Genomic DNA, 24,788 nt, shown 5'->3' with positions numbered 1-24,788 from the left:
TTGCTTATGAGGAAAGACTCTATTTTTGCATAATCATTTCCACATCTGGGCACATAAACCTGGCTAGATGTTTTCTGAGTTGCACAAAACCTGGACAACTCATCTAAATAAAGACAGACCCAAAACAGCTATTGCTATTGGGAATTCTTCCATATGTAAGACTTGGGCAGCATTGACCATCTACATTAAACTCAGTTTCACAAAATAAAGAACATGAGTAGTAGTAATCATTTCCTTTAACTGCTCCTTAGCCTTCAAAAGCAACTTGATCTAAAGTCATTGGCAATCACTGAAATTGGAAGGCTTCTGCAACATTTCAGCAGGTCAAATTGCTGTTACAGGCACAGGCTAGTTTGCTTCTGATCAGTTGGCAACCCACTGAGTGTGGCAAAATTCTCCCATTTAGCAAGACTGCAAGAAGTAAACAGCTTTACAGAAGGGATCCCTTTTGTATTTTTATGAGGTGGGACATCAGGAAGGGACTCCCTCCCAAAGTCACCATCTTTCCTTCTTCCCTCCCTTGCTCAAAAAAAAAATCTGTTGAGAAGTCACACAGATCACAGGTTGCATTTTGTCTGGGGCTGGCGATGAGGCTTATGACACAAAGAGCTTGTTGAAAATAGCAAAGCAATGAGCCAGCTTCAGAGTACATAGAATCAATTTCCCTTGATCTGTAAAGGAGGGAAGGTAGGAGGACAAGGCTTGAAATGAATCCCCCCCCCAATGGTGCTGGCAGTACTGGGGCTTCTCCTGCTCTATGCTTGGCTATGCCCGATCTTCAATTTCCAATATTACATTTGTTCACCCAAATCAATGGTTTTGTACCTGGAACATCCCTTCTCCCCTCCCTTGGATTGACTGCACCTACCTTAACCTGAAGAGCAGGTTTGGAAGCCCCTGAATCCCTGTGAGGGAGGTGTGCTTAGGGAAGCTATTTTCAGTCAGGGATCCCCAGCACTCTCAAGGGGACGTTCTGGGTTAATCCTGTGTTTGACCAGATGTCCTTTCCCCACTTGTCTTTAAAGTCTCCCTCGCCCAGTTTCTCTTGGGCTTGGTTGAAGAAAGTGCTCTTGGATCAGCACCCTCCAATTCTGGGAGGGGTGAAGGGAAATCAGCAGGTCACTTGCTACCAGAAGTGTCATGGGCGGCTTCAAGGACCTGCCAGCTTTCAGAACGAAGAAATGGCAAGTCACAGGGTCTCTCTCTGGCTGCTATTTTTAGTGAAACAAAATTCTCCAAGTTGTTTTTACTTCCCAAGTCATTCCACCCCTTAAAGTGCTGAAAGAGGCAGCTGTGGTCAGATCCCCTTACAGTGTAAGGGTTCTCCTTTCAAAGCAAAGAAACAGGCAGCGAAGGAACATGCACAGGCTAGGGTACCAACACAGTATGCTCACTGGATGCAGAGGAGACACCCCTCACCTTCATACATATTTTACCTAGCCGTTGCGCTCACAATCCAGGTGTCTAAACCATGTGTGGCAAAAGGTTTTTTTTCAGCAAATGCTTATGGTTGTAATGGTGACTTAAATGAGCACTACTGTTGTTGCAGAGATATAACTGGAATGAAACAGACAGCAGCAATTCAAGGAAGACAACTTTATCAGTCACCTGCCAAACAAACAGCTCAACCTTTGAGCTCAGTTAAGGAGCGTCTCTCACTCTACAATCCAAAGTTGTTCTCCCTTTAAAATACTGCAGAAGACATCAGGGGTTCAATCTATTTACAGCACTTGTGAAAAACCAATAGGAGTGTTTTTGCAATGTCCTGGGGAGGACAGACACAATAAGGATGTAACATACTTTAGTTTTTGGGTGGCTTCATGTGCCTTTTTCCAACACAGAGATTAACCTGTATGCCAGGGTGTGTGATGATGAGGAATATCACTTTGCAAAATCTCTTGGTTGACTCAGACAGGCCTGTTCCTCACTTAATAATAACATAATCTAGCATTATATGCATACATGGATGAACCATCAGGGATACAAAGGTTCAGTTTGTGAAGTTGTAACACCGGTTCGACCGTTCATACGTTGTGAAATATGACCAGCACATAAATTATGTCCTTCAAAATATTTGTTGGCAAGGGGCCCAAACCTTCCCTGTACAAGTATCTTGAAAGGGAAAGTAAGGCTTGAAACACAGCTGGTATGAAGCAGCTTGACAGTGCAATCCTGTGTGGAGTTATTCCCAACAGGTTGTCTTGGATGGTAGCGACTGCATAGGATTGAGAAGTGAATGATGCACTTTGAACCCACCCAGTCATAGCCAGAAAGGCAGCAGCAGCTTCTACCTGCAAGGGTTTTAAATTAGAGTAATTATTGAAGGAGAGGGGATAAAAGTTAGAGAAACATAGCATTATGGGAACTGCAGCTGCCACCTCCAATTAAACAGATGAAACCATCACCACAGTAAGTTCTAATGCATCATGGGGTGCATGAAGGAAAGGACTCAAAATTCCCTGTTCCTTCTGGATGGCTCCAGTAAGGTCAGGAAAAAAACTCACATCCATCCCAACTCACTACAGTGCTGCCCTGTCCCCTTGCTCTCCTGGAATGCCAAAAAAAAAAAAAGAACTGGGTAATCCCTCCTTCCATCATCTCTGAGAGTATCTCTTGCTGGCTGCACCTACCCACTTTGCTACTCCAAGCTAGCACAGGGGCTAATTCAAACTATTGTGCTACAGGGCTGGCAAGTGAACATGTTGCTCTCCCCTCATTATAATTCTTCAGACAGCAAGACCAAATAGGCATAATTCATTTCCAAAGTTTAATAAATTAATAAAAATAATACTCATGCTGTGTTCAAGCATTCTGACTGAGCAAGGAACAAAGAAAAGATCAAAACATGCAGTATCCTATCTTGACATTTACAGTTTATCCTAAGCAAACTCAGTTTTGACAGCCAGTGTGGTGTAGTGGCTAAGACTGGAGGGCTCTAATCTGGAGAACTGGGTTCAATTCCCCACTCTGCCACATGAAGCCTGGTGGGTGATCTTGGGCCGGTCATAGTTCTCACAGAACTCTCTCAGCCCATGTGGAGGTGGTAAACCACTTCCAAATGTCTCTTGCCTTTAAGACCCTACAGGGTTGCCATATGTCAGCTGTGATTTGACAGCACTCCCACACACGATTTCAGTTAGGACGGGCTAGCTTTACTTGAGGTTGAAGAAGAGTTAGTTTATATATCCCACCTTTTTTTTTACTGAAAGGAGTCCCAAAGCAACTTACTATCACTTTACCTTCCCCTCCCCCAACAGACACCTGGTGAGGTAGGTGAGGCTGAGGGAAGGTCACTTGGCAGGTTTCATGTGAAGGAGTGGGGAATCTCATCTGGTTCTCCAGATTAGAGACCACCACTCATATGAAGGAGCGGGAAATCAAGCCCAGTTCTCCAAATTAGAGTCCGCCACTCTTAGCTACTAAATTATGCCAGCTCTCAAATTTGCTATAGTTTAATGTTCACCATTACCTTAGCTTTACTTTTTGGGACTTCTCTGCATTATTCCTTGTCGAATGGACAAGATAGAGTCCCTAGGTAAAGGCTTCATCCTTCATGGTTTGTGCTCATCCAAACAGTTGCTCCCAATGGAAGAGAGCTTCTTCCTTGTGTCTTGAAAATGTATAATCTCCCCTTGGGAGAGTCCTTCCTCCTTTGGGATCATTCAGATCCTCCTGTCCCATGGAAACTACAATTTTTTGCCATCAAGTTGCAACCAACCCAAAAATATTCAGAGGTGCTTTGTCATTTATTTCTTTTGCAGTAAAGCTGAGGTGACTGGCTTCCTAGGTGATCTCCCATCCAAATACTAACACGGGTCAACCCTGATCTTCTGAGATCTCACAAGACAAAGCTAGCCTGCACTATGCAGGTAAGGGGGAATGAATAGAATACATTCTAGCAAATTTCCTGTTTCCCTCTCTGCCTCTAGTGTTACCTTTCAGCAATGTATGAGGTGGTAAACCATTGTCCTGCATGGCTAAAGTCATTAAGATAATAAAGAACGTGAGCATTCTGTTTTTAGAGTGTGATGGCTCTTTCCTTCAACCCGCACTTTTTGTTAGCAGATGGGTTTCTGCTCATGGATAGAGTGTGGTCCCAAAAACTGAAGAGAATTATTCTTTTTATTCCCACTTCAGAAATCATGACTTTGCTCCAAAGACCTTTGAGAAAGGCACTTTGGTATGGATTCAGGATATTCTGTTTAGAGGCCTCAAAACACAGAAAGAGAGGAAATGACGATTCAATTGACGCAAGTCTGGAGTGTCAAGATACCCATTTTAATGCCTCTTGGTCATGAACAATCCCATGACAAGAAGAGAAGAAGTTTACCTTTTCTTTCGGTACTAAATGGCTGTGCAGCAGACCCTTTAAAATTCCTTTCAGAGGCACTTATACCTCCTCCAGAATGCAAGAGCTTCAATCATAGCTTTAAAGTACATAAGAGTTAGCTGAACAGGAATAAAGAGTGTTGCAGTATCCTGCTTTGTAGATGCTAGTTGCTCCCTACCACAAGAGAAGTTATGCTGGAGTGCTGTAGTAGTTAAGAGTAGTGAAATCTAACCTGGAGAACCAGGATTGATTCCCCACTCGTCCATATGAGTGACAGACTCTTATCTGGTAGACTGAATTTGTTTTCTTGCCCTTCCACATGTAGCTTACTAGGTGACCGTGGACTAGTCACAGTTCTCTCAGAACTCTCTCAACCTCACCAGGTGTCTGTTATGTGGAAAGGAAGTAGTTTGTGAGCCGCTCTGAGAATCCTTAAGGTTGAGAAAAGCAGGGTATAAATCCAAACTTTCTTCAAGGAAAAGAAGCCCTGGTAAATTCTCCCCACACCTCCAGTGAAAACAAAACCATACATTATCTTGCTAATTTTCCCAATAACCTTGCTAAGTAGGCCAGTAGTGCATAACAAGAGCTTTTACGGATCATTCCAGCTGAGCAGCCTATTTCCCACACTGGCCTATCAGAGGACCCTAAAAGTGCTATAAACAGGACACTGAAATCAGAGTTCCTCCACTTGTTGCCTCCTTTGAAAGCGGTGTACAGAAGTTCACTACCTCTGAACATGGAAGTTTCATTTAACCAACTGAGAACTGCCACAAACTAACTGTGCAATCCAAATGGAGGTGCTGAACCACATTGGTAGCAGCTGAAGGGTTGTGTTGGTGACCCATGCTACCAGTGCCAGTGCAAGTGGCATGGATGCCAGCACTGAGGGATTTACCTTAATGGCCTGCCACCACAACACCCAAACCCAAAAGCTGGCCCCTGCCTGTACTAGCATGAAGGGGGTTGTTCTAATCTAAGGGGTATTCCCAGTGGGGATTAGAGGAACTGCATTTGGCAAGAATGAAAATGGTGAAATGTGGGGCAGAGCTGGAATGGAAATCTGAGCACTACCACTTTGGACAAATAGCTGGCACCACTGCACATTTCCTTTACTAGCTTAGGGTTGCACAATAGGGGAAGAGCTCCCACGCTGCTGTACATGTATGCGTTTGTATCTGACACATCCTGATAGAAGCTGGGAAAAACCAGACAAAGAGACTACCTGAGATCTAAAGTAAAAGAGGTGTGTCTGTCAGAGTGTACATTCTGGTTTCTATCCCTCTGTCATACACTTGATACTTAAGGCTTCAGTGACCTGTCAATGGCTGGGTTGAAGGCTCACCTAACGCCAGAATTTTTCATGTCAAAAGAAGGCTTTGAAAATGTTAGAAATGGAAGAAGTGCTACCTTTTTTGGCACAGCTTGCTTCTCTTCTATGAGCCCCACCCCTCACAGCTCCAATGTCAAAAAGATGAATTATAAATATAGAGGTGCCCAAAGAGTTATCCAAAAATAACCATACTCCTCTATCCTAAGAAAATCCCAGCATGATCCTTGCAATTATTTGGGTGGGTCAATTTTTTTCCAGCCTGCTGTGTGCAACATTCCAGGATCTGATGTCTAAAGAGAAATAGCTTTATGAAAATATATCCCTCCCAGACTAAACAGCAAGCATGGAGGGTGAGGACTATATTTCGTCTGAATAGTTAAGGAAGCAACAGCCATGCACCCACTGGTGATGAAGTCGCATCATTATATTCACAAGGCAAACTACCTATCTAGTCTAGGATAGCCAATTCATTACACTATGAACTTCTTGTGAAACAGCCAGTGTACATTTCCAGAGTCCATCACTCATTATGGAAAGATACAGTCATCTATAATATGAAAAATGGCTAACAGGAAAGATGTTTCACTTTCAGCTACATGAGCATATAAATCACTTGATCACTAAATTCTTGACAGATCTCAGCTGGGAGGTAAACTCAATAGGAGTAGAGTGTCTAGATCAAGGGATGCAATGGTACCTATCTATTCTGCATTGGTCAGACCTCACCTGGAATACTGTGTTCAGTTCTAGGTACCAATTTGAGAAGGATACTGACAAGATCTTCTACCAGTTTTACTCAGATGTCAGAACCTGGGTAGAGGGAGAGTCTGTCTTGGGATGGGGGGGGGGGGCGGGATGTCAAGCCCCAACCCCTTGGGTCTTGCCATGCTTACCCAGGGGAGTCCAGGAGACACTGGCACCAAAGAATCGCTTGTGCATACTTATGCTTGCTTTGTTTAGAGACATTCCAGCCAGATAGCACCTGTTCCTTATCAGGGTTCTGACCTTACAGGAGCTGCACAACCTGAGAGTGCTTTCGTTTTTGGGAAAACCATTAGGGGGAGGGGTGCATAGTAGGAGATATAGACTGTTGCTTTGAGTGAGAATGTTAGATCCAGCAAAAACCTGTTCATTACTCTGATGCAATAAGCCTGATTTCAGCAATCCTGAGTCTGGTTACTGAGGGAGGCTGATGAGCACGAACACATGTGAACCAATGCTAAAGATAAGAAAAGAATAGCAGTGCCTGAGAAATGTCATAGCAGTGGATGGAAGCACAGTTTATGTCTGACACCTGCATGCCAAGACTAAATCTTCAGGTTGATTATATGTGAGAAAGAAAGGGAAAAAAGCTAATTTTGATACCCTGAAGAGTCATAATTGACTCTTCTGGTTTCGAGAAAGCTCCTCTTTTGAGGGTAACCATGGAACACTGATGCCAAAGCTTTTACACACCTGGCTGAATTCTGTAAGGATCATCCAAAGAAGGAAGTACAAGGGAGCTGCTTTTATCGAGGAATGCCCAGTGGGTAGGTCATCTGACAGCCGGCACCAGGCAAACCAATTAAGAACACGCAAAGTGATACTTGCTGGTGTTCTCTTTTCATTTTGTTTTAAAAAGGCCTTTAGCAGCTCATGACAGCAGGGAACTAGCTGGCTTACAAGTCAAGGACATTGCACACAACACACAAGGCAAGTATCCTATTATTGCAGAGAAGCTGGATCCCAGCATGGATGCACAGCCCTTCTATCTGACCCTACAGGAATTACAGGGCCTCTTCACAGAATGCTCAACACTTGTACAGTCTGTTTTCTTGTAACCTAGGGAGAAATGCAAGGGAGGAAGAGATTCAGACAGAGGGATTAAAAAGTTACAGAGAATGAAGATTTATTCTCAACATGATGCAGAAAGACTTTAGGTTCCATTACAGAAATATTGGGGGTGTTTCAGAGGTTTGGGGTGCAACACATATCCCATCTTGCCCTTCTGTGTTATCCACACTACACCTCTTTGAGGTTGGTTAAACTGAGCTACAGTAATTGGTCCAAGGTCACCTAGTGACCTTTGTTGTGTTAGAGCAGAGACGCGAACCCAGGTCTCCTTGGTCCAAGTCTAATACTCACCACTAGATATTCACTGTGATTCAAAACCTTGCACATGATCTATAAGAATCCTAATGGTACCTGTTTTGCAGAAGAAATCAGCACATGCTGACCTAACAGGACCTTACCAACATTTCACAGAACAGCAAGGAGACACTCCTTGTGTGTTTGTAATACAATTATCATGCCAGCAACAGTGCCCAGTAATAGGCTGTGCAAGCACTACTTGTGCCTTCAGATTCATGCATGCACAATTACAGGCACTGTGTACATAAAGACAAGAGGCATCCCCTCTCCATTCAAACATTTAACTGCAAGAGAAATAGTAATTCTTGTGCATGCCAGGGACATTTTTTTTAAAAAAAAATTGCTTTCCAAATTCCACCCTAAAGGTAAAATAGGGACAAAATCAAGGAAAGGTAAACGAGACTGCTATGGATAACCAGGGATCGTTTTAAACAGTCAGAGACCAAAGGCATGACAAAATGCAAAGAAGGAAGACTTTCCTGATCACTCAGTTTTATCAGTCCTGGGATCCAGAGAGAAGGGTGTCCCAAAGACAGTCAGGAATGTGTGTCTAAAAATCATGTCTGTATGTCACTCCCTCTCTTTCACTCTTTCTTTCTCTCTCCCTCCCTCTCACTGTTCATCCCCCCCTCCCACCCCCACTCTTGTATTGGCAATTATTATCTTCAGCATTTCTCTTTTGATTTCAGTTTCTTCTTGGACAAAGCTGTAAAGTCCTCAGATCACACAAGCAGTTCCGTTCTGATCCAGAAGAGGCTATAAAGCAAAACAAGTATGAATGTTAGAATCTTGCTACTTTGCAAGGTTTAAGGAATGTTGCTTTTCATTCACCAGTCAAAGGCTGATTATTCACTGGTGCTGTGCCCCACAGCAAGGGTAAGTTTCCTCTGGGGTAGAGATTTCTGTACTGACTGATTTCTGTACAGTTGTGCTGCCAAAGATTCTGGAACCCCCAGTTAGCGAGAGCAGGGAAACGATAGCAGCCTGCACAATATCAATATAAGGAATAATGATATCACATTTAAAGGGCTAAAAAAAGACAAGCAATCTTCATACATTGGACAAGGGAATGACTCAGGGTGGGGGCAGGCAAGCCACACAGCAGGCAGTGGTTTGTAAACAAGGAAACGTGAGGAGACACCACTTTGAAGGCACTGCAAGGTGAGGAGAGTTGCAGGAACTGCTCCATGTATAATGAACCAAAGAAACAAATGGGAAATAAAGATTAAAAAAATTAACAGGTTCATTCATATTTGATACAAGAACAGATTAGAAACAGAGAAAATCTAAAAGGCACACAGTTGGCAAAAGTCAGTCCTGTTCTTGTGCCTCACTGTATGCCGCAGCTAGCACACAAGATGTCCAGTAAATGGCTTGTGATTAGAGCAGGGTTATGAAATGAGAGGGATAATACCGAATAGAGGGTTATCAGAGATATGACCAGCTCTGGTATGCGGAAAAGTATGGTAATAACCTAGTATGATAGATTTTGTGTGCAGTCCTGATCTGATTTGGGTTCCCATTCACCTGGGAATAAAATTTCACCCAAGAACTCCTAATGCACTTCTATTTGACAGTCTCTGAGAATGACCCAGGAAAAAGGTATAATTTGGGTTGCCAACCCAATGCCCACAATAGCAGGGACATTTCTAGTTATTTGGTTGACTGACATGATATTATAGTATCATTTCCAGTGAAAATCCAGATGTGATATCACAACTACCACACAATGCTCTAGGAATTCCTCAAAGCACTGTGTGGTAGTTGTGACATCACTTCTGGGTTTCTACCCAAGGTGACATCATGATACACATTATTTTCTTCCTATTCCCTGGAGGAAAGCCACAAAAGCAGGGGAATGCCTAGGGCTGGGGATTGGTAATTTCTCCCCCTGCCCTCAGCTGCTTTGGGAGAAAAAAGTGCAAAAAATGATTCTCACTGATGGCATCCTCATGTCTCCATCCTCTCCTGGTCTTCTGCTGGTTGCCAAGTCATGCTCTAGGAATGCCAGACACAGTTGGATATAATGTGATATAACCTACTTATTCAAGGAAATCAATTTTAATAAAACCTCCAGTACAGACCATACAAACGGTTAACACAGAACCAAAACCAGAACTTGAAACAACATAGAACCAGCCAATTAATTACAATTAATGTGCAACCTAACCATCCATTGGTGTATTTGGAAGGATGTAATATACCTATTACAATAGATAAGCCCTTCAAGAGCTGACAGAACAAGGGTGAGTATGACTCTCCCTATAGCTAAACTGCCTTGAATTATATTTGTGCTACAGTGTATATGCTATAGGAGTAGTTTCCTGCTTATCCCCTTCAGCTTGAGTTTATAAAAAGTCCCAAAAGTTACACAATGATGGCCATAAAAAGGAACAAACTCTGCCAGCAGAGCCCTACTTTCTTACAATGTTAGCAATCTATTTGATTTCCTTTGAGCTGGAAGACGGCACAGGAAAGCAGCAGGCAAGACGAACTCTGTTTATAAACACTGGTGCTGGTGCCAAGTCAGCGGGCCTGCTCAGTAATGCCTTCTTCCAAGTCATCTTAAATAACACCTCATAGCAAATCACACAAACACTTTTACCACCAACTTAAACAGCAGCTGGCATTCGCTGCCGTGCCCTCAGTCTCTGCTCCTTCTATGTCACAAGACTTCGGGGTTTGCCATATCCCAAAGGAGTAGCCACGTCCACCTGCTAACAGCAGAGACAAAGAGCTTCGCATTACCTGAAACACTAAAGCAGTTTAAACATGATACTGGTGATGAGACAAAAAAACCAACACCTTCCCTGTGTGAATTTGCATGGCTGTCAGTCCTATTTAAACTGTGCTGCCACAGCCCTTTGTTTGCACAGCTGCAATCCACAGCACTTGCGGAGAGCATGCTGGTGTGCTGCTAACTAAACAAGGGTTGCTGTTTTGCTGTTTGCAGCCTGCTTGAACAGACCTTGAGCTGGGACAGTCGCACCAGGAAGCTCTTTACCTCACCAGAGTGATGTTTAAATCAAGCTGAAGACATTTCTCGCATGACATCAGTTGTACAAGGTTTGTCTGTTGTTGAGAAAACAGAAGGGAGGGGGGGAATCAGTTGGTATTCATTCTACTCTTTCTCCCAAATGGTGCGTATCCTTGCATGTTCCATTTCCCTTTGAGCACATGACATGCGTCAACCTGCTGCACCTGGTTTACCACTTAACCCATGAAAGCAACAGCAACTTGATTGCAGAGTGTACTGCAGTGTCTATTTTAAGACCTGAGACACAGAAGATGAACCCGGTTAAGTATGGCTGTGCACTTAGCTGCTGAGCAGGGCTCACAAAAAGCACCTGCTACTTGTAGACCCTCGGTGTTCCATCTGGGAGTAATAAAGATCAGCAATAAGAAGAGATATTTGGGTGGGGGAGTGAAGAGAGACAGCTGCAGGAATAGCTTTGAGTCCACAGAGAGCCTGAACACACCAACACATCCTGTGCTCACTGAAAATGCATCCTCCTTACTCCACTCCCTAGAGTTTCGCACCATTTTAGAAGCCTGGAAGAGCAGCAAATACACAATGCAGCTGGTTTCCAAAAGTCTTTACAGATCCAAACCCAGCATTGTTGTGTGTCTGAATTTGTTTATTTTTACAAATGTCCAATAACTGATTTAAAGCACTTATTAACAGTTCACAAAAGTGATTTGGAACTGACATTCCCAAATAACATTGCTCTGGAATAAGGAGAGGTGGAAAAATATGTAGACCATTATTATGTGTGAAAATGACACAAGTGTCTATGTGGCCAAGTATTGGGGAATGATGTTCTTAGCAAGACAACCAATTGCAAGCTTCCCTCATGAAGGAAAAAAAAATAGTTTTCAGTAGGATCTGCTAATATTTCTTTCTTTTATAGGTTCCCCAACAGAGTAGGCAGGGATGTTTAGAGACTAAGAGCATTTTCCCACTTATCTTCTGCTGCGCGCTACTGTAGCCAAGTAGCGCGGGGTCCCCCGGCACTCCCCACTACAGGGGCGGCGACAATGCAGCCGCCCCGACACTGCCGCTGTCGTGACCCCTCAGAGCGCGTCATTCCTGGCACTCTTCAAAATGGCGCCTTTTGATGACGGGTCGTGGGAAAACCCGCGCCCGCGCCAGAAATGATGTGCGCTGAGAGTAGCGCATGCCATAGGGGGCTCATGGTAAGTGGGGAAATGCCCTAAGTTACTGCAGCTGGTTTTCTTCTGTGGTAAATAAAATTACTCTTTCCCTCACAGAGAACTGTTGAATCTTAAGTTTACTTACTTTGTTACATTACAACCAACACCAAGTAACTATTTTGCACATACTTTACAGTTTACAAGCTTCAAGCAGAATAATAAACATTATCTGATCTGACAGAAATACATGACCACACACAGAGAGCCTTTTAGTCAACACACACAGTGAGAGATCTAAGTTCAACCGACAATAACTGATATAACTGCCACAGATAGAATGTTCAGTCTTTGAAAATTCTCCCAGCATGCAGTCCTGAGCTTGTATGCTAGAATGAAAAACCCATCCCTTCATGTGACACTATGCAACCTTGTAGGAAAACTATTACATGCCTTTCCTGGACCTGGAGACTGTATTTGCAAAATAATCTTGCAGTAACAAGAGCCTAGCAATAATGCCATCCAGGAGATGATATCTACTGCATTGCCACATCATTTTGCAAAAGCAGAAAGGTACAGTTAGAAGACTGACAGCCAAAGCAGTATTGTGTGTGCTGTGCAATGGGAAGCGATGCCACTGTATTGCGGGACATTGTAAGGTTTCCCCAAAACTCTATGGCAAAAGCCATAGAATCGTAGAGCATCCCACGATATGGCAATGCCATTTCTGGTTGTACAGCTAAAAGAGGCACCACGGCTTTGCTGGACAATGTTTCCCCCCGCCCCGCCCCCCCGCCATTTTTCCCTCCTGCCCTGGTGAGTAACAATGGAAACCAAGGCAGAGGGCCCAAAGTAGCCCACCAGAATCTGGCATCAGTACAGCAGAACTAGAGTTGCTAACAGCCCTGGAAAAAAGTGCTGTCCCTTTAATATACTATTCAATTCCAAATACCTTTTATTGACATTGTAAAAAAACTTATTATACAAGACAATACATAATATAGTAACAAAACTAATAAAACTATATAATCTAAAACACAATATTGTCCCAGCGTGGTTTGAACCAAGAATCATTTGTTCAGTGAGTATACACATCAGGCTCTTGTATTTCATTGTGAATGTTGTTTCATAGCAAAACACAAGAACCTTTTCAGTTACAATGCAAGAGTTGTTATTTAGTAACAGGCAGATTTTCTGTTGGTCCATAAATCCTTCTTTGCTGACCAAAAAAGAGTCACCGAGGAATGTCTAATTATGCCGTAAAAAATATTAATATATAAGTAGTACCTGAAATTATTGACCAAAATGGTCTTGAGTCATTAGATTTTACTGCCGGAAGAAGTTGGTCGCATTGAGCATTAATAGTTTTCAGCCTGATTACTTCTATTCTATGAGCAAGTTGATTACTAAGTATAAAGTAGGCCGGTGGTAGACTATCACCTCTTGATTCCCTGTAGTTGGTGTAAACTTCACATATTTGCCACTTTAAAACTCTGCACTACTGATCAGTCCCTAAGTCTGAATTGCCTTTGGTCATCTGTGACCATCTGAGTATACTGCTAATGAGGCAACAGTGGACTGTGCCATCTCCTCATATAATTGAAGCACCTGTTCTGGTGCATCTGGCGCATTATTTTTGATCTAGTTTCGTTTGAGGCCTGTGAGTGCAGGAGCTAGTTCGCCTTACGTTCAAGGTTGGCAGACTTCATAGAATATTGTTGTGTAAAGATGAGCAAAGGAAGATTTTTGTTTTGGCATGGAGGTAAATACAATTTGATAAAAAAATGTCTGATTAAACCTCTATAAAAGGGGCAGGAATTTTTCTTTTTTTACTCCAGTTGCAATCCTAAATACGATCCTCAATTATGGCAACCCTAAATAGGACCCTCAATTATTTAAGAGAGGCATGTAGAAAGGCAGAACTTCAAGACACCTGTGACTTGCTTCACACAGAAAAATTAACAGGTGTCTGTCCAAGGAAGGTGTCTGAAACAGGACTGATTCTTGTTTAGCAGGAATGATTTCTGCCAGGTGGTTTCTCAGTTCTTCTATGGCAGCAGAACCCAGGCCATTTCCAGACAGAAGTACCATGGCAGTAGGAGCAAATGGTGCAAAAACAAGTGGGAACAGTATCCCTACACACCCTTTCCTATGCCACTCCTTGCTACTGCCACCCTCACCCCCAGCTGGCACATCATCTCCTCACCAAAGCACAGGCTCAATGGTGATTTCAGCAGGACACTGCTTCCACCACCGCCCCACACACATCTCAGAACCTGCTGTACTGCAGTGGTACTGTGTGGCTTGATTCAGAGGGGGGAAGTCCTTTAATGACCTAAAGATATGTGGGGAATGTCTTAGGCCGTTTCCGCACGGGCGGAATATGGCGGCATGGGGACGGCAAAACGCCGACCTAGCTGCTTCCGCCTCCGTGCGGAAACGGCCTTAAAGTTCTGGAAGATCACAAGCACTCTTGACAAAATAATATTTTATGTCAGCTTCTGAATTCCCCTTGCCCTCCTGAGATTTGAATTATTAGTCTTCAGTAAATCATCACTTATGGGCAGATCAGCTCTAATGTGCCTTCCCATAAAAGTTGAGCAGGGGAGCAACCATTCTCTAAGGGCACAATTCTCTAAAACACCAATGACTTAATACAAATCACAGCCACTATCAAAAGCCTTTGTCATGAGATTTTTGACAGCCTGGACAGATCTTTCTACAAGTTCATTCAACTGAGGAAATATTGTGCTGGAAGTCTTTGGTAAAAAAAAATCTGCAGTTCCCCTTTCAATGTCTAAATGACTCTTGTGGATTTTTTTGCAACCTTTCTCTATGGAAGCACTGAGCTATCATCACTTTCTATCCCTTAAACACCTACTCCACATTCTAGCATCATTCATTATTCTGCTCAAGAAATCTCTACAGAGGAGCTGCTCTTATAGAGCAGAGACCCCCGACAAGTGATTGATCTTTATTCTTTGTGGCTACATTATGAAATTTATGGCTGGAATTTTCTTTTCACCTATTTTCACTACTTCTTGTAACTCCAAAAACAAATTTCTGCTGGTTCAGTATTAACATTTGCAGCAGGTGTAGCATTCAGGACTCCCCAAAGTAGTTGATCATACTCTTCTTTTGTTGTAATAACACACCAAAAAAAGAACCCTGTTGGATCAGACCAATGATCCATCTAGTCCAGCATCCTGTCTCACACAATGTCCAACCAGTTCCATGAAAAAAGGCCACAGGAACAATGCCCACAGGAAACAGCCCATTGTCATGAATGCCCACAAGAAAAAAGCCCACACAGAAAACTGCCCTCACAGAAAAATGCCCACACAATTTTGAGAAGGATGCAGTGCGAATTGCCTTTCCACACACTGAAGTCAAAGGGTATTATTTTCATCTGTGTCAGAGTCTTATAAGGAAAATGTTAAAATGTTGGCTTGAAGACTGAATATGAAACTAATATCAACATAAAAATTGCACTGAAGTCTCCTGCTGCATCAGCTTTTGTCCCAGTCAAAGATGTGAAAAGTGTTTTTGAAAGGCTTGATGCCACATTTCCAGATGAAGACAGCTATAATGTGGTGCTCACGTACTTTTCTACTTCTACTGAGAGCGCAGCAGGCAGCAATCCTCAGTTTTCTATAAGAATATGGAATCATCATGTTGCAGCCTTGGATCATCACCAAAAACTACAAACTATTATGGGGGATTTCACATTGCTCTTATGGTCCCAACCAAAAGAAGTGAATCTACCTCTGGGAGCAGTGCAGGACTACACCAATGGATTTGCCCTCCTCAGGGCACTTGCACTGGCTGAAGAGTAAATCCATTGGTGGGCAGGCATCCCAGCCCTCCCCAATGGTGGTTCATGGCGCTGAACACCGTGTCAGAGTCCCTGCACCCCCACTGCCACCAGAGGCATAGGAGCTGCTGTGAAGCCTCCTTGGGAAGGGTGGGCCAGTGCGACTGCAACGCTGCATCTGGGCAATGCTGCATCTGGGCCTTTTGGATGGGGCTGCCTGTTCCCTATTCCACTGTAGTGATCGAACATGTGGTTTCTATTTGACAGACTGCAGAGTGTTCCAGGTGAGCCACCCTTTTGCCTGCCTGCCTGCCGCTTCCTTGGTCTTCCAACTTCTTAGGAGGTTGCCTATAACTTTTTTTTTTGGGGGGGGAGGGTCATACGTTTAGCATTACTTTGCTACACTATGAACCTCATGTCAGTTTCAGGGGTCTATTGCTCAAGTGATAGACCCAAAGAGTTTAAATTTTTTTAGATTGTTGTGAAATGCTGGCATGGAGGTTGGGAGGAGTGGAAACTCCAGGCCTTTTGTGGTCTAGTGAAATAGAACAGTTGCCTCTTTCACCTGCACTGGAAACATCGAGCCACTGTCACCAATTTTTCTTGCTTCTGCTGCATCAAATGAAACACCCAATCCAGAATATGCTCAATTGTGCGCATTTGATCTTCTCTGTGTGTGGTATAATCTGACAGCAAAATAATTAGGCTTCCCATAATTAAAATTGTGAGGAAGTTTGAAAGCTTTTCTCCTTTAAGCAACTCCTTTAGCTGAATTCGGATCTTTGGCCTGCGCCTTCATTTTCTTCAAGGCTCTGCAAATCTGCAGTTTTTTATCTTCACATAAATCTCTCATGTATCAGCCTCTGAGGACATTCTCTCCTCTTATTTTCTCTCACAGGGCCAATTACAATGTAGATTGTAAAGCTCCTTGGAGGAGGGATGAGTCTTTTTGCATATGTTACCCTGTAAAATTGTCTCATTCATTGAGAGGGATATAGAAAGATCACCACTACCAGGTATTAACTTTAAAAAGCCATATCATTAATATAAGTAATCTAGATTTTAAGAATATACAATGTGCCATTCCAGGGCCTAACTATTTGGTTTAGCGTACAAGGAGATCAAAGATAACTTAACAAACATGCAATCTTTTCCCCCTCTTTGTATTGTGTAGCTTGGTGCTGGGATGTGTCCCAATGAAGAGCTAGTGCAAGTCAAGAATCTGACTCTTCCACATCCTTCCTTTCATGGGATATCACACTTTTGTGCACCCTGGGATATGTAGTCCCAATGTGCTATCTCAAGCAGTCTGGCACTATAGTTCCCAGGATATGTCAGGCTCCATAGCATCAACCCCCCGATCCATTAGAACAAGTTCCAAGACCATGGAGGGGAAATATTCTTGATCCAGTCTCCTCACTGGCAATCAGAGTAGCTCCAGCACCAGCCTGGTTCATATTGTAAAGGGGGGAGGGAATATCAAGGGGAAATAACAAAAATGAATGGAAAATGCATGAGAAAGTTACAGAAAACAAGAATAAATTCAAAATTATGTTAAACAAAAATGAATTGTAAGATGCAGGGCTGAACACCCCTGCATTTTCCATCTTTTAGCAATCCAGTATCATCTAGAGTAGATCCACAAACAAACACTGCATACATTGCAAAGGCCTCTGGAAACAAATGATTACCTGGATGTTGAAACTGTCACTTGAAAACTTTTTGAGCTGGGATACATACACACACACACATACAGAGAGAGTGAGCACAAGCTATAATTCAGAATGCTTACAGAATACATTCAAGAGGTTTTCAGAATTCCTGAGAAAGTGTGCATTTCTGCTAGATCCAGCTCTAGTGCAGCACATGAGGAACAAGATTTGTGCTTTGGTGGTGTACACAATATAGAAGTGTTGCTCATAATGATTACACTCCTCCATCTATGCACGAAAGACGTCAGCGTGGACAGCCTCATTGGAAACATAATGCAGTAGAGAGCTACAGCTCACTTAGATGTTTTCATTTACGTGATGTGTGTAATTTGCATAATATTTTCTTTGCTGAGGCACACACAGAAACTGGAAAAGCAACCATACTTACTCAGAATCACAATTTATCTAATTTACAAACTTGGTCTCCAACAGGAGCCAAAACTGATCGGTTCTTGTTGATTTTAACTGCAGTCTCACATAAAAAGAGAAAAAATAATTAACTCATTCATCTTCCCTGTCGCAATTTGCCAGCTGAACATTATAGCACTTAACATAACAGTTCCTGACTGTTCAACTGTCTCACATACATTTACACATTAATACATTAACACATTTATACAACACCCTTGTAAGGTGGACTAGTATTATACCTACACTGTGGTTCAGGGCTGTTGTCCTAAGATCCCCTAGCAGGGTCAATCATGGAAATGGTATCAAATTCCAAGGAATTTGCGGGATTACAGCCTCATGTTTCAGTAGCTCTAATAGGCCTATTCAGGCACAGATCAAGAAGAAGGAGATCCAAACCCTTCAATTTAGGTAAACAAGAGCCTTAAAGCAAGTGGTGGAATTCAGCAGGTTCGCACCACTTTGGCAGAACCGGTTGTTAAAATGGTTCTTGTATACAACCGGTTGTTAAATTATTTGAATCCTGCCACTGCTTAAAGCAAAATGTCTAAAATGGTCAACATCACATCTGCTTGATCTAAAAGTCTACCGTACACCTAAGGTTGCCAGGTCCAGATTGGGGGTGAAAGTCAGAGTTTGAGAGGGGAGGGACTTCAATAGGAGTCCACCATCCAAACCCACCATTTTCTCCAGGTGAACCGATCTTAGGTGTCTGGAGTTGCAGTCCCAGGAGTAGCAATCCCAGAAGATCTCCAGCCATCACCTGGGGATTGGTAACCATATACATACCTGCTTATGAATATGCCTATATTTGAATAAGGGTATTTTATTTATCCAAAAGTAAAAAGCTGGCTACAAGTTTTTATGGTTCTGAATAGACATGGATTCCTCCAATGCAGCTTCCCCCAGCATCGCTCCCAAACAGTGGTCCCTGTTCCCCTTTCCTGAACTGTGGTTTTACTTGGAGGGAGTGCAATGGAACCTTCTTATTTCAGGGACTTCTGTGCTAACTGAAATTAGGGTTATCAAACTCAAGGCTAGGCCTGGAATACTCTTGAAATTATAGCTGATCTCCAAACTATATAGATCAGTTTCCCTGGAGGAAATAGTAGCTTCAGCATTGAATACCCAATGAGTGTACTTCTCCAAATCTCCAGAAATTTTTCAAGTGAGAGATAGCGAGTGTAATTGCAAAGAATGTTTGGAATTTGGGCAAATTGGTAAATAAAGGCAGATTGGGAAAAGGTCCATGTCTTTAAGAACTGCCCGGTCTCCTTCTATGAAAAATAAATTAAATTTAAAAATTGGTCTGTACCATAATGTTACTTTCATAAGTGGCATTGGGTAGATCTAGGAATCGCAAAAAATGCTAATTTTTTTTATCATGGAGTTTCCATCCATTCTTAGAGCTACTCAACATCACTTCCGGGTTTCATGATGGTACAGACAACATCACCTTCTTCTCCATGTCCCTGTCCAAAATCTTCTGCCAGTTGCCAGGAATGGAGACCAGAATTCTGGTGACATATTGAAAATATATAATTATCCCTACCAGTAGGTGGTGCTATTGCTGTTTAAGTGTAGGTTGGGCTGTTCTGTTACTAGGGAGAAGAATTTTTCAACTGACGTAACTATTTTAAGATCTGTGCTTGAGACCACCTGGATGGAAACCTTTTATTAACATTGGTTCCGATATGTGTGTTCAAAACGTGATATCACTTTAAGATGTCTCTTTGGGCCAGTTGTCATGACTAAACAGTTGTTACGTGCTAAGCTGGCACGAAGTTGTTACGCTAAATCACTCCATGGTGCTTTAAAAGGAAACATGATGATATTGAGGCTTTAGAAGCAAAATTCTCAAGTACCACAGCCTCTGTTCCTTATTTGTGCCCACCTCCTCCATGTTCTGAAGGGGGTGGGCAAAGTGCAAGTGCCGCATGCTCTACCTTCTCAGAAAGGTGAAAGGAGGCACCAGAGGCCACTTAGCCTTTGCCCACAAGGAAAAAGCCACTCCTTTCTCCTAATAAGGAACACAATTATAGTGGTCTCCACACTTACTTAACAAATGAAGCCCTCTTCACCTGGAATATATACTTGGTGGCCCTGCAGCATGTTGGACCATCAAGAGACCATCTAGGCTGGTCCACAGTTGATCTGGAAGAGGCAACAAGTCACTTCCATTCTCTTTGCAGCACTTTCCTCTTCAAGAAAATGGAAAATAGCTCAACAGACCTGGTTGGGAATGGGCCCTAATTAGGACTGGCAATTTCAGATTGAAAATCTCCTGGAGATTTGAGGATGGGGCCTAGGGAGGGAAGAATTGAGGGATTGAAGGGAGTCAGAAGGGAAGTGATGCCACTGAGTCCTTTGGCATAATCTGAGGGGGGCAGGGGGGTCATTTCACCCAAATGCCATCCACCTGGGTCGCAAGGGGGCATATTTTGCCCTCCTACCCGCATGCCCCCACCCCAGCTGAATTCCTCATTGTACAGAAAAGGCTTCTCCAAGGCACGCAGGGTAGGCGGGCAAGCAGACCCACAGGGGAGAAAAAGAAGGTGGGTGAGCAAGCAAGCAGAAAAAGTGGCTACTTTGGCCTGGCTGGTAAGCTGAGGAGGAAGCCGGGAGAGAGAGAGGCCGCAGGCATGGGGCAACCTGGGGTCTCCCTCCAGTGGAAAAGATGCCCCCAACCCTGTTCCCCTAGCAAGTCTGGCCATCAGCACTGAGTGCTGCCCCCTCCTGTGGGGGGTGGGGAGGCAGCGGGGGGGGGGGAGTGGCAGGGGATGGGGTTGGATATTCAATTGGGACTGGGCCCGACCTGGTGCCGTCTTGTGACAACACGCCTTTGACTGAGTCTACCCTACAAAGCTATCATTTCCTCCAGCTGTAATTCCAGGAGAACTGCAGGTCCCCTTCCCACTCCCCTCCCTCCCCTTCCCCTGCATGCCCTTGCATGTCACCCCGCCCTCCCCTCTCTCTGCTAGGGTGGGTGGGCATGTTCAGATGCCAAGGGCCCCTCCCCCTCCCTCCCTCCCATCCCCTCCCTCACTCCCCTTCCTTTGCATGGCACCCCTCCCTCCTTCTCCACTAGGGTGGGTGGACCATGTCCAGATGTCGGAGGCCCTCCCCCTCCCCTTCCCTTGCATGCCACCCCTCACTCCCTCCACTCCACTCCCTCACTCCCCTTCCCTTGCATGCCACCCCTTGCATGCTGGTCTCAGAGACCATCCTAGAGACCCTTTCAACTGCATCATACCAGACACAACTGTGACCCTTTCCCCACTTACCGTTTGCGGCGCGCTACTTTCAGCACGAGTCATTTCTGGCGCGGGGTCGTGTTCCCCACTGCCCCGCGCTCTGTGCGGGATCATCAAAAGGTGCCTTTTTTCAGCACCAGAAATGACGCGCGCTGAAGGGACCCGAGAGCGGCAAAGTTGGGGCGGCTGCGTTGTTGCCGCCTGGACTCGTGGGGAGCACAGCGCGCAGCAAACGGTAAGTGGGGAAAGGGCATGTATCATGACAAATGGGAATCAGAACTAATCTCAGGCTCTTGTCAAATTTTTTCAGCTGCACTTCATTTCCCTTCCCCCACAGCAATTTCAAGCTTTCCCTGTTTGCAGCAGGCAGAACCCCACATGCGTCATGGCTAATTATTTCTTGCGAAGTGCTATGACCCCCAAAAGCACCATGTGCGATAATCACAGCATCATTATAACTAGAGTCACAGTACAAATTCAAGAGTCATTTTGGGTAGGGAAAAAAGCCCACTGAACTTCAAATGCCAATTCATCTGAAAAGGGAGGAAAGAAGCAAACACCAGCAGAAGCTGGTGTGAAAACTCCCCCCTCCCACTCCAAGAAAACCCTAATCTAAGGAGGAAGAAAATATTAACTGAAACACCAACAACAATCAGAAAGGGGTGGGTTGCTTTTTTCTAACCTTTACTAGAAATGCTATAAGCTTGATAGCTCTTGGAGACATCAAGCATTTGATCTACTTCCAAAAACAAGTATATGGCATCAGATTACTTTTGCAAGGAGGTTAGAAAATGTTCTCCAAAGAAAGGGACCATTTGCTTGCGAACATTGTCATTAAGGGACCGTTTGCTTCCAGCAATTTTCATTAATGTATAGTATCCAGCCTTTATGTATAGTATCCAGCCTGTCAGTTGAGATCTGCTTCTCTAACCATGTTGTCTGTTCGCCCACCTTCAGAGGAGAGGCAGATAGCAACTAGAGACGGGATACTGACTGAGGTGGCAACGTACTTCTGGAACACCTTTCCTCTTGAGGCCTGCCTGGCACCTGTTTTACTTTCTTTAATGTGCCAAATTTAAAAAACGTGATCTTTTAACTCAGACTTTTAATTTGGGGCTTTATCTTAGCAGCTTTTTAATGGACTGATCTGTTTTATGGATAGCTTTTATACTGCTTATGTTCAATAGCTTTGGCTTTAATTTTTTTTAAAGATATTTGGTTAATACAGCACAGAGGCGTAGCTACCATGGGAACATCCGGGGACAAGTGCCCCGGGCGCCCCCTTGTGGTGGGCGCAAAAATTGCAGGTTCGTTTGTGGCTTTTTCTGTTTTTCAGGGTTTTTTCCATTTTTGGCCTGCAGGGGGCGCAGTTTTTAGGCTAGCGGCACCAAAATTTCAGGCTATTGTCAGGTGACTCTCCTGATGATACCAGCCAGGTTTGGTGCAGTTTGGTTCAGGGGGTCCAAAGTTATGGACTCAAAGGGAAGTGACCTATCCCTCCATTGTTTCCAATGGGAACTATTAATAGTAGATGGGGCTATCTGCATTTTGAGGGGTCCATAACTTTGGGACCTCTGAATCAATCTTACTAGAACCTAGGTGGTATCATATGATAGTCTCCCGCTGATACCACCCAGGTTTGGTGAAGGTTGGTTCAGGGGGTCCAAAGTTATGGACCCCAAATGGTGATCCCCATCCTCCATTGTTTCCAATGGGGAGCTAATAGTAAATGGGGCTACCATTTTGAGGGTTCATAACTTTGACCCCTTAATCAAAATTCTCACTAAAACTCAGGTGGTATCATAAGGATAGTCTCGATGTCGACTTCCAGGTTTGGCGTAGGTTGGTTAGCAGTTGACCCCCGTGGGTGCCCCCTATCCCCATTATTGTCCCCGTTCCAACGGGAGCTAATGGTAGATAGGGCTACCCTTTGCAGGGTCGCATAACGAGAGCTTCCTCGAACCAAACTTCTCACATAAACTCCGGGTGGTTTCATCGAGAGTCTCCTGACAGATAGCTCAAAAATGTTGGTACCGTTAGCTTAAACATGTGATCCCGACAGGCACCCTCAATTTTTCCCCAGGTGTCTATCTTTAAATCCACCCCTTTTGGAGGGATTTAAAGGAGAGACTCTGGCTCCTCAGATTTAAAAAAAACATTGAAAGTATTGTTGAAGGCTTTCAAAACCAGATTCAACTGGTAGTCGCAGTTTTACAGGCACAATGTTGTGGTCATGAAAGTCTAGATCTCTGTTCCTAACGTTTTGCCCGCATCTGTGACTGCCATCTCTGGAGAGTGTATCACAGAGAGAAGTCTGCGTTTCATAACAGAAGGCTGGGACACGAGTATAATAGACTTCTCTCTGTGATACACCTCTGGAAAATACCAGCCTCAGATTAACAGGAACATTAGATAGAACAAAGATATACCAGACTTCACGCCACGCTAAATCCGTGAAACACACATAATAACCAACATTGAAAAATGATGTATTGTCGGCTGGGGTTAATGTCGGATCATTAGTTGGGGCTTGGAAGAAGGGTCAGAATTCTAATAGTATTCTCTCCTGATGTTTCGCCTGCATTTGTAGTGGCATTCGTCAGAGAGATCTCTGAAGATGCCAGCCACAGATGATTCTCTGAAGATGCCAGCCACAGATGCAGGCGAAAGCGTCAGGAGAGAAGTGTTGCTAGAACACGGCCATAAGAAGCCCGGAAACCATTAGCACTCCATTGAAAAATGATGCTGTTTTGGGGTGGGGAATCTACCCTGAAAAAAAAACAGCATCATCTTCAATGTTGCTTTTAAACTAGGGAGCCCAGAGTACTCCCTCTTAAGGTGGGATTTAAAGGAGAATCTGTGGTTCAGAGCGAACAACATTAAAAGTGATGCTGTTTCAAAAAAAAGGTTGGATTCCCCGCCTTCAAAAAAAAATAGCATCACTTTCACGTTAAGCTTAAACTAAGGGAGCCCTGGGTATGTTCAGATTTGTGTGTTGGGGCATGTTCTATAATGCGATGGTGACTTTGAGATGACCTGGTGCAAAAAATGTTGTGGTGGGGAGGGACGCTGTCTGGGGCGAGTGTAAAACTCAGATTTTGCCCCGGGCTCCATTTACCATAGCTACACCCCTGATACAGCATAGTTTGCCTAATCACAGAGGTGTGATATTGTGTGCAGAAAATAAATCCCCCAAGAATTATATCACAAAAGTAAAACTTCCACTTATTCAAGTAGATTCAGTTCACATTCAGGGTTGCAGATGAAAAGAAAGAGAGAACCCTAATCTAAAGAGCCAGTGTGGTATAATGATTAAGAGTGGCAGACTCTAATCTGGAGAACTGGATTTGATTCCTACATGTGACCAATGGACTCTAGTGAACTGGGTTTGTTTTCCCGCTCCTACACATGAAGCCTGCTGGGTGACCTTGGGCTGGTCATGGTTCTTCATAACTCTCTCTGCCCTACCTTCCTCACAAGGGACCCCTCCGCACTGTAGGATTCGGCCTTAGTTTGACGTAGGTCCGACACGGGTACTCCGCACAGCCGTAGCGTTTGACACGTGTCTGACTCTGCTCCCCCCCCCCGCCCCGTCAAATTTTCGAGCTCGACTGGGAGGTGCAACTTCCTGGCGAACTCGGGTTGCACTCAAGCC

The 24,788-nt window shown here is 43.9% G+C and overlaps 1 protein-coding gene and 1 long non-coding RNA gene across 2 annotated transcripts in view; both read right to left on the bottom strand.

The window, feature by feature from the left end:
• The window catches only part of FGF13 (fibroblast growth factor 13), a 217,521-nt gene extending 216,502 nt beyond the window's left edge, over nt 1–1,019 (bottom strand). The window contains exon 1 of the mRNA XM_048514017.1: nt 869–1,019. The gene's annotated coding sequence lies outside the window, so the exon portion shown is untranslated. The remainder of the gene's footprint in view (nt 1–868) is intronic.
• A 7,417-nt stretch (nt 1,020–8,436) lies between these two features.
• Nucleotides 8,437–10,602, bottom strand: LOC125442635. Its single transcript, XR_007246022.1, has 3 exons — nt 10,542–10,602; nt 9,733–9,791; nt 8,437–8,549 (listed from the first exon to the last, which is right to left on the bottom strand). It is a non-coding gene; the product is annotated as an uncharacterized LOC125442635 (long non-coding RNA).
• Between the last annotated feature and the right edge of the window lie 14,186 nt (nt 10,603–24,788).

Source organism: Sphaerodactylus townsendi, linkage group LG13 (assembly GCF_021028975.2).
Source record: "Sphaerodactylus townsendi isolate TG3544 linkage group LG13, MPM_Stown_v2.3, whole genome shotgun sequence".
Taxonomy (NCBI): Eukaryota; Metazoa; Chordata; class Lepidosauria; order Squamata; family Sphaerodactylidae; genus Sphaerodactylus; species Sphaerodactylus townsendi.
This window is presented reverse-complemented; position numbering and strand designations above follow the sequence as displayed.